Here is a 9,564-nt window from a genome sequence, read left to right on the forward strand (position 1 = left end):
AAAGGACTTAGGAACGATCAGGTGCCGGTCTACAAGAATTCTTAACCCGGAGCACAATTTGCCAAATTTGTTCTGGTGTTTATTTTGCAGCATAAGTTTACCATGGATAAATCCAAGCTAAACTTGGGGGCTAATGTCGGGGATATACCCCGCGGTGTAAACCGGCCGGAAGTTAACCCGGCCGGACTTGGCGGTTTATTTGAGACCCCGCTGACGCTTGGCGGTTCACCGGCGACCCGTTTGGACCTGGCGGTTCACGACTCATTGGTAATCCGGCAGGCGGGTGCGATGAGCGACAAGACCTGGTGGCCCAACGGGCGGTTCATGAAGGCCGGTTCATACTATGGTGGGCCGGTTTAAGAGGAAAGGCATAAGGAATATTTGTCTTACAAGGAGTTAAGACCTAGACTTGTATCCGGTTTGTATTAGAGATAGACTGGTCCTAATCCTAATAGGACTCCACATGTAACCCGCCCCTTCAACATATATAAGGAGGGGCAGGGCTCCCCAAGGAGGGACAAGCTACAAGCAAGAAGAAACAATCTTAGGGCTAGACACAAAGAGGAGAGCCAGTTTACGGCCACTCCCTCGTGATGATAATGAGACCTAACCTCAAACAGCATGTAGGGTTTTTACCGGATGATGTTTCCCGGGGCCCGAAGCTGTCTAAATCCTTGTCTTGTGTGTTGATCCGCCCTGCGTCTCTCGTCCCACTCGACCCCTCTCAAGCTACCACATAGATGCGTTGGCCTCGCGACTAAGTCCTTTCACAAGGACATCTGCCGTGACAAATCCACGACAGGGATCCCATCACCGGAGGCCATCTTCATCATCCCGACGCTATCCACGACGAGGAGGGAGTAGTTCACCCTCGGGGCTGAGGGTATGTACCAGTAGCTATGTGTTTGATCTCTCTCTCTCGTGTTCTCTCTCGTGTTCCCTCTATGGCACGATCTTGATATATCCCGAGCTTTCCTGTTGTAGTTGGATCTTATGATGTTTCTCCCCCTCTACTCTCTTGTGATGAATTGAGTTTCCCCTTTGAAGTTATCTTATCGGATTGAGTCTTTATGAGAACACTTGATGTATGTCTTGCCGTGATTATCTGCGGTGACAATGGGATATCATGTGCCACTTGATGTATGTTTTGGTGACTAACTTGCGGTCTCCACCCATGAACCTATGCATATGGGTTGGCACACGTTCTTGACTCTCCGGTAGTAGCTTTGGGGCACTCTTTGAAGTACTTTTATGTTGGTTGGATGAATCTGAGATTGTGTGATGCATATCGTATAATCATGCCCACGGATACTTGAGGTGACAATGGAGTATCTAGGTGACATTAGGGTTTTGGTTGATTTGTGTCTTAAGGTGTTATTCTAGTACGAACTCTTTTATAGATTGATCCGAAAGAATAGCTTTGAGGTGGTTTCGTACCCTACCATAATCCCTACGTTTGTTCTCCGCTATTAGTGGCTTAGGAGTGACTCTTTGTTGCATATTGAGGGCTTGTTATATGATCTATCTATGTTATTATTGTTGAGAGAACTTGCACTAGTGAAAGTATGAACCCTAGGCCTTGTTTCCTATCTTTGCAATACCGTTTACGCTCACTTTTATCGCTTGCTACCTTGCTGTTTTTATAATTTCAGATTACAATTACCTTTATCTACTATCTATTTTGCACTTGTATCACCATCTCTTCGCCGAACTAGTGCACCTATACAATTTACCATTGTATTGGGTGTGTTGGGGACACAAGAGACTCTTTGTTATTTGGTTGCAGGGTTGCTTGAGAGAGACCATCTTCATCCTACGCCTCCTACAGATTGATAAACCTTAGGTCATCCACTTGAGGGAAATTTGCTACTGTCCTACAAACCTGTGCACTTGCAAGCCCAACAACGTCTACAAGAAGAAGGTTGTGTAGTAGACATCATCGGGCAGCACCATTCAGGTGCTTCCATTGCTCATGTCGTATGGAGTGCACACACACACTCCATGCACCAGCCCATAGCTATAGCTAGGCTCACACAAGTCTGGCCATATAAACGATCAGACTCTCTCATCTTGTATGGACATTTCTAATGTTCTAGCTTTATATTTTTTATGGTGGGTCTCTGTTCATTTCCAAATTCAAAAGTGTATTTTTTTCAATCTGGGATAGAACAGGCTGGATACCTCAGACCTAAGGGGTTTGTTTGCATGTCTTGACAATATGTATGTCATGTTTACCGATATCATATTCCATAAGTCCAATTTGTTTTTTAGAAGGCATCAATACAACTTTTGATGTATGTCATGTGTGCTTCACACTTTTTCATCACTTCCCAACAACATTTGCGTAGAAGGTGCTGAGAGCCTGACTCGAGTTGATCGTTGTATATCATCGGGAGATGGAAAATGATTACACAGACAATGGATCCGACTCCTGCGCGAGAACAACCTGAAGAAAAAGTTCAGCTTTATTTTGGTCAAAATGTATCATCCACTTTTGTAAAAATGAAGTCGTGCTTTTCAAAATGTGTAAATTCCTTGTACGTCTTTGAATTTTTGGCTTTTGGGATGTTGTCTTTAAGAATAGGGGCACGGTCAGCTAATGAGTTGAAGCAGGTCGGTGTGTTGTATATTGGCTTGAAGAAATGGTGGCACGGTCAGCTGACGAGTCAAAGCCCCCGGTCCAGCCCAGGTGTCAAAGCCTCCATTTCAGCTGACGAGTGGGAGCAGGTCGGCGTGTTGGATGTTGGCTTGAAGAAGAGGCGGCATGGTGATGCCGACGCAGGTCAAAATTAGTGATGCGGTCGATCCTAGGTTGATGAAGTAACTGTGTGGCGATGATAGTGTGGTCGCCTCGTGTAATTCGTGGGGAGATGATATTGGTGATGATTTAGCCTTCGCCATGCCGAAATCTTGGTCGGCTCACCAAGGTGATGATCCAATGAGGTTGACCTCGGCTCGACAAAGCGATGATCTATCTAGTGCAAGTCGGCAGCCCTGGAGCAACATTGTCGGGCTGGTTTGACACCAACGCGATGGTGAAGATTACCTCGAAAAAGGCTTTAAAATTTATGGGCACATGTTTCAGAACAGCACACAATACTGTAAGAAAAATAATCCTCAAGAAAATATGTCCAATATCGCGTTCATGCAGAAATATCCAAAAATTGATGCACTCCTCGGACTCAACCCGGAGTTTTAATTTCTGTTGAGTACTTCTTTGGTAGGAACTCGGCAAAGATACTATTGCTTACTTCCTAACATATTGCACTCGACAAAGGCAGAAATTCCAGTGGATAAGCTTTAAAAGAGCGAGTGCGTGTGTTTAGCCAGTACCTTGAACCACTGGACTTGGCCATGGAACAGCCGAGGAAACAGTTCAACTAGACTAAACACAACGAGCTCCTGTATATGAATGGAAATGTCTCCGTTAAAACTCGGAAGGCAATCATGGTGGACTTCAATGATATGGAGAGCAAGTTCAAGGTGATGCTTGCATCGACCAAGATGTGTGGAGAAGGTATCACCCTCTTTGGAGTGTCACGTGTGGTGCCCCTCGATCGATGTTGTGTGGAACCCTTCTGTCAAAAGGCAGGCGATTGGACGTGCATATCGAATTGGTCAGCAAAAGATTGTCCATACGTACAATCTAATCACAGAAGGAACACAAGAGAAGGGCAAATATGATATACAAGCTAAGAAGGAGAAAATGTCCAAATTTTTTGTTTTCAAGTGAGCCACAGCCTGCGGAGTGAACTCTTCATCAGAATTTATTTCCATTGACAGGATTTTGGAACAAATGTCAGAAGATGAAAATTCGAAAGAGATATTTGTGAAAATAGTCCCATCATAGTGACAATAGAACTAATAGATCTCTAGTAATTGCAAGCTTCTAAGATGAGGATGTTGCAATTTCCATATTTGTTTGTGGTACTTATCCTTTTATATCATTTGTGGACATGCAGTCGATCTATCAACTTCTGAATTTATGGGTTCTTCAACAAAAGAAGTAAAACTATTTGTAAGGTATTGAAAATAGAAATTCTAAATTGAGATCGTATATGTGGTACCCCTCCTTTGGGTGAAAAAATTGAAAATGGCGGACCTACAATTTTTATATTTATCTGGAAAATGGGGCAGCACCATTCAGGTGCTTCCATTGCTCATGTCGTATGGAGTGCACACACACACTCCATGCACCATCTTTTGTGTTTCAAAAGAGGAGGAAGGGGAGGAGAAATAAAAGTAGTGGAGTTGATAAAGTGGGATGTGTCCATGTTGAGGGAATAAGAACAGGTAGTATTTTATGTGCCCATGTTGAGGGAATTACAAATGACAACTCATGCAACAAGATTAGCCTAAGCTGACCGGCCCTTTTACGTTGCCTTTCTTTTCATATACAAAATTGTAAAAATACACAACAGAGAAGCCCTACTGTCTTCCTTAAAAAATAACCGATGAGATTATGTTTCTTCGTCCAGCAACCTCCCAGGATTATACTACAGAAATAAAAATTAATATCTAAGCTATTTAACACAGAGCTGTTGAAATTATTGGAAAACATGGCTACTAGCAATCATCCCTCCCATGGTCCACGAAGCAATTGCAAGACAGTGTTTACAAAACGAGAGTACATAATTCAAATGTCCATCAATATTTCAATTTTAGGCCCAAGTGCCTCTAATAAATGCTATACTAAATAAGTTTAACCACTATTTTCTGCAGCACCTGGATGCGATTTGTAAGCTCTTTTCCTCCTATTTTACATCTTCATTATAATAAAATTAATTTTGTTGCCTCAAGGAGAAAGCATGTCACAAATTGTCTAGCAAGAACCGCAGATCTGATAATAAAGGGCTTCCTTCCAAGTCACTCCTTTCCGGGAGAAAATGTTTCAGGTCGTCTTTCAAGGTCTGAATGGCACGATTAACAACATATACGATCATCTACTTGACCTGCATTTTGTACATAATATGTTTATCACAGTTCCTCAAGCAATGGCACATGCAAGTAGAAATCTGGAATCAACAAGCATGTAATCAGAGAGCCCAATATGATTGAGTTTGTGTTCTGGAACATAATTTAATTAAAATATGATTGCACCAAAACATAGGGTTAACGTAATCATGTAAAAAGGTTCACGTCTAGTTTGTCTTCCTTTGATCTGTGCTCTTTGGGTAATAAGCGGTAATCTTCGTTCAGCATCATACATCGTCTAACATTCTCCGCGGAAACAAAGTCTAGAGCAATCTACGTAAAAGACTACAAAAGTAATAAAACAACACAATCAGTTACATATTACAGTAATAATAAACCAGTTTTTTGCCGTCAAATATGATCATGTCTATACCTATAGTGTGTTCAGGAGATATATACCTGAAAATTTCATACTTGATGTGGACAACCAGCTGGTATGAGAAAACAGCTTCTCCGAGTTTTGTACTATAGTCCATGGCTCTACTCCTGAATTGCATTACCAATTTGGAAAGATGTAAGTATAAGACTTTAGTTCACTTTTATTTGAAACTTCTAACGTATTGAGTGATTGTGCAGGTAGTACGGCTCACCAAATTCAAGTTTAAGCTTCCTCTTGTGGTGTTCCGTCGGAAAAAACGTTTCATCGCGCATTGGGTTACCAAAAGTACCAACCTTTCTAACTTGAGAACAATGTATATGATGAAACTCTTTTGAGTGCTTTGTCAAATATTCATTCAGTTTTTGGACATCCTCTCTTCTGAATATGTCCGAGAGAGCGCCCTCTTGACACTCAAAATGTTCAGGTGATGTATTATGTTTTGCATAGCCATCCCTGTCTATTTCATCACTGCATAATTCATTCTTGTCTTGGGCCATGTGCTTTAATTTCAGATCAGCGATGGCACTTTCTTGCCTCCAATAAGAGGGAACCTTGGTAGCATGCATGAGTAAATTCACCTAATATTAGAACAAAACGTTAAAACTGGATAAAACAACTAGCTAGTAGGTAGTAGGAAAGCCATTTCACACAGAATGATAAATAATGCATACTAATTTCAAATGAATTACAGAATGGAGTTGCGGCAGTATAATAAATAATGCGTATTACTTTCAGCCAAGGTAAGGAATCCTCTTGGTTATAGTTGTAGACACTTATCTATCTCAGCTACCGCATTGGTCGTCACAGTGAAGCTTTGTAAAAGAATCTCCTCGTTCAAGTTCTTGTGAAATACCATATTCTATGTATGATTTTGGGCCCAAATCAACCTTGTGGACGTGGTTAAGAAGGAAAGTTGAAATATTAAGGGAGCCAAAATTCGGGTTGGTGTATGGTTGGAGAGGTAATGAAGTCGTATATATTTCTGCATGGTTTGGTAAGAGATCTTCAAATTGATTTGAAGTAGGCCAATCCTTCAGTTTGAGCATCTCTGGCCAACCATTACCATAACTTCGACATTTGTAGTACCCTTTAAAGAAGTCGGTATTGGGTATTTCAACCTGAGAAAGAAGCTTAAACAAATTAACTTTTGTTCTTCATCTTTTCATAAGGATAGAAAAATCACTACTAGGAAAAGGCATGCTAGTGGCGCACCAGTTTTGCCTACTAATGGCGCCCTACTGGTGCGCCACTAGCATCACGCCATTAGAATATATTAGTGGTGCGCCATTAGTATCTGGTATACTAATGGCGCACCACATGGAAGTGCGCCATTAGTAACAATTTTTTTATTTTTTTCGTTTTTTCTTATTCTCAGGTCACTATTTCACATATGAGATATCCAACACATATATATACAACAAGCATCCATATAACAATCATATCCAACACACAAGTTTCATCATATATACATACATAGCCAACATATAGTTCCATCGTTACATATTACAAAAGTTTCACATTGTTCATCCAACACCATTATCCATCAATTAACAAAAGTTTCACATTGATACAAAATAAAAACACACATGGAAAAGAAGCACTCCATCCATGCAAGCTTCCGTGAATTAAATCAAATCTGCAAAATGATAAACAAGAAGTTAGAAGAAGAAGAAGAGAAGAAGAGGAAGAAGAAGAAGACTAGAAGAATACTACAAGAAGAAGAATACTAGAAGAATACTAGAAGAAGAATAAGAAGAAGAATATAAGCTTATTATGTAAATTTGATCATTTTGTGCTAACATAAGTTATTTTGGAGCTAACCTATAGGAAACTAAGCATATAAGCTCTCTATGTTAGCATATTAGAGCCAACTTAGGTAAAATGAAGCTAACCTATGTCATTTTGGAAAAGAAGAAGAATAAGAAGAATAAGAAGAAGACTATAAGCTTATTACGTAAACTTGATCATTTTGTGCTAAGATAAGTAATTTTGGAGCTAACCTATAGGAAACTAAGCATATTAGAGATAACATAGGTAACTAAGTATATATATTTATCATTTTGGAGATCTGACATACCAGACATAGTTCAGTTCTCATTGTTCTTCTCCTTCTCCTTCCTCAGCCTGATGCGCCAAGAGCAGCAAGGCGGTGGAGGCAGCGGGATGTAATCTTCTACCACAATTGGTGTGGTCATGTCGCCCAGTTGTGGGATCGCCGGCGCCACCACCGGTGCGTGGTCATTGTCAGGCACCACCACCATCGCTAGGCCACCTTCAGGCAGGACGGGCACGACCATCGCCAGGTCATCCTCAGCCACCAACATGTCTTGCCCATGGTCACCCACCACCATCTCTTGCCCATGGTCATCCACCACCATCTCTTGCCCTTGGTCAGCCACCACCAGTGCTAGGTCATCCTCAGCCTGATGCCCATCGTCATCCTGCAGCTCCTCATCCCCACTCTGCTCCTTTTCTCCCCCACTCCAGTCTGGATCATCCTTCTTGTTGTCTTTGCTGCTGCCAGAATCGCTGCTGCTTTCGCTAAAGCCAGAATCGCTGTTGCTTTTGGTACAGCCATAATCGTTGCTGCTTTGGCTATAGCCAGTGTCGCTGCTGCTGCTCCCATTGCCTGTCCAAATGCAACAATAACCGTTAACAATCGATGTGAGACAAAGCCAAATGTAGAGGAATAAGAAGAGGCAGAACACACTGGCATCTTTGTCGTCAGCGTAGCGCATGCGACACATAGTCGTGTTGTAAACCTTCACGATGAGCATTGTGGCGTCATCATCGTACCTAAAGAGAAGAAAGTACCCGGTCCACAGGTCGTAGGCACTATAGAACTTCTCCCAGCCACGGCACATGTACATGTGTCCCTCCTCGATCACCAACTCCACGTCCCACAGCCTGCAAACCCCGCTGCCAGCCTGTCAAAGCTTCACATTATCTGGCGGATCTTCACCCAGCATGTTCATAAAAGTGTCAGGCAGCCTCTGCAATTTGGGACAAGGAGTGATGTAGCAAACAACATAGTTATCATAATGAGATGGGTGAAGGAGATCAGATCTCTTGTTTTATATATCTGCCTCGTGGCTGATACTGAAGTCCCAAGTATGATACTGAAGAACTCGAAAGCATCCAACTCGTACTCCGGTGAGGCAGAGCAGCGGTGGCTGCTTCCCCCGTTCTCTGATAAGTAGCAGAAGAGACCAATTAGTACCCTTACAACATTATCATACAATATTATAGCAGCATAAATTTTGAGCAGAAGATAATCAACTACACCAATGCACTTCCGAAGTTCCCGCTTCCCACCCATGATGTTGTTAAGCGAGGACTAGTGCCAAATGCATTTTCGGTACGAAAATACATCACAGGCAACTATGTTATTTTATATCATTCTTCTCGAAGACTAATGATTGTTACATCCTACTAAAATGATGTTCTATCCTCAGAGATGTCTCGTTGCTTATGAGGAAGCAACAAATAAACACTTGAAAAAAGCACTAACCTAAATCCTTTCTTGTTCTCCTTCCTCCTCCTCCTCTTCTCCTTCCTCCTCCTCCTCCTCCTCCTCCTCCTCCTCCTCTTCTCCTTCCTCCTCCTCCTCTTCTCCTTCTTCCTCCTCCTCCTCCTTCTTCCTTTCTTCTTCTTCTCCTCCTTCCTCCTTTCTTCTTCGTCCTTTCTTCTTCCTTTCTTCTTCTTCTCCTCCTTCCTTTCTTCTTCTCCTTCTTCCTTTCTTCTTCTTCTCCTCCTTCCTCCTTCGCTTCTCCTTCTTCCTTTCTTGTTCTGTTTTTCAACTTTCTTCTTATTCTTCTTCCTTTTTTTCCTTTTTCCTCTTCTTCTACTTCTTCTTCTTTTTTTCAACTTTCTTCTTCTTCTAATTATCTAAACCTAAATCTAGAACTAACCTAAACCAACCACTAACCTAAACCTATCAATAACCTAATTAAACCAAAACAGCAAAGAAAAACAGTAGAAAAAAACAAAAAAAAATGCTCACCTTGGCTCCGGGGGCAGGAGGTGGTGGTGGACGGCCGCGGTTAGGGCAGCAGCGGTGGGCCTGGCTCCGAGGGGGTGCGAGGCGGACGCAGGGGGCCGTGGTGAGCCTGGCTCCGGTGGCGTCGCGGGCGCAGGGGCGGCGGTGAGCCTGGCTCCGGGGGCGGCGCGGGCAAAGGGGCCGACGGGCAGGTGGTGGGGGCGACGGGGCA

At 42.5% G+C, this 9,564-nt stretch overlaps 1 pseudogene; it reads left to right on the forward strand.

Annotated features, from left to right (window-relative positions):
- The first annotated feature begins 3,354 nt into the window (after positions 1–3,354).
- LOC119305040 overlaps positions 3,355–9,564 on the forward strand; it is a 95,698-nt pseudogene continuing 89,488 nt past the window's right edge.

The sequence above is a fragment of the Triticum dicoccoides genome, chromosome 5B, assembly GCF_002162155.2.
Source record: "Triticum dicoccoides isolate Atlit2015 ecotype Zavitan chromosome 5B, WEW_v2.0, whole genome shotgun sequence".
NCBI lineage: Eukaryota > Viridiplantae > Streptophyta > Magnoliopsida > Poales > Poaceae > Triticum > Triticum dicoccoides.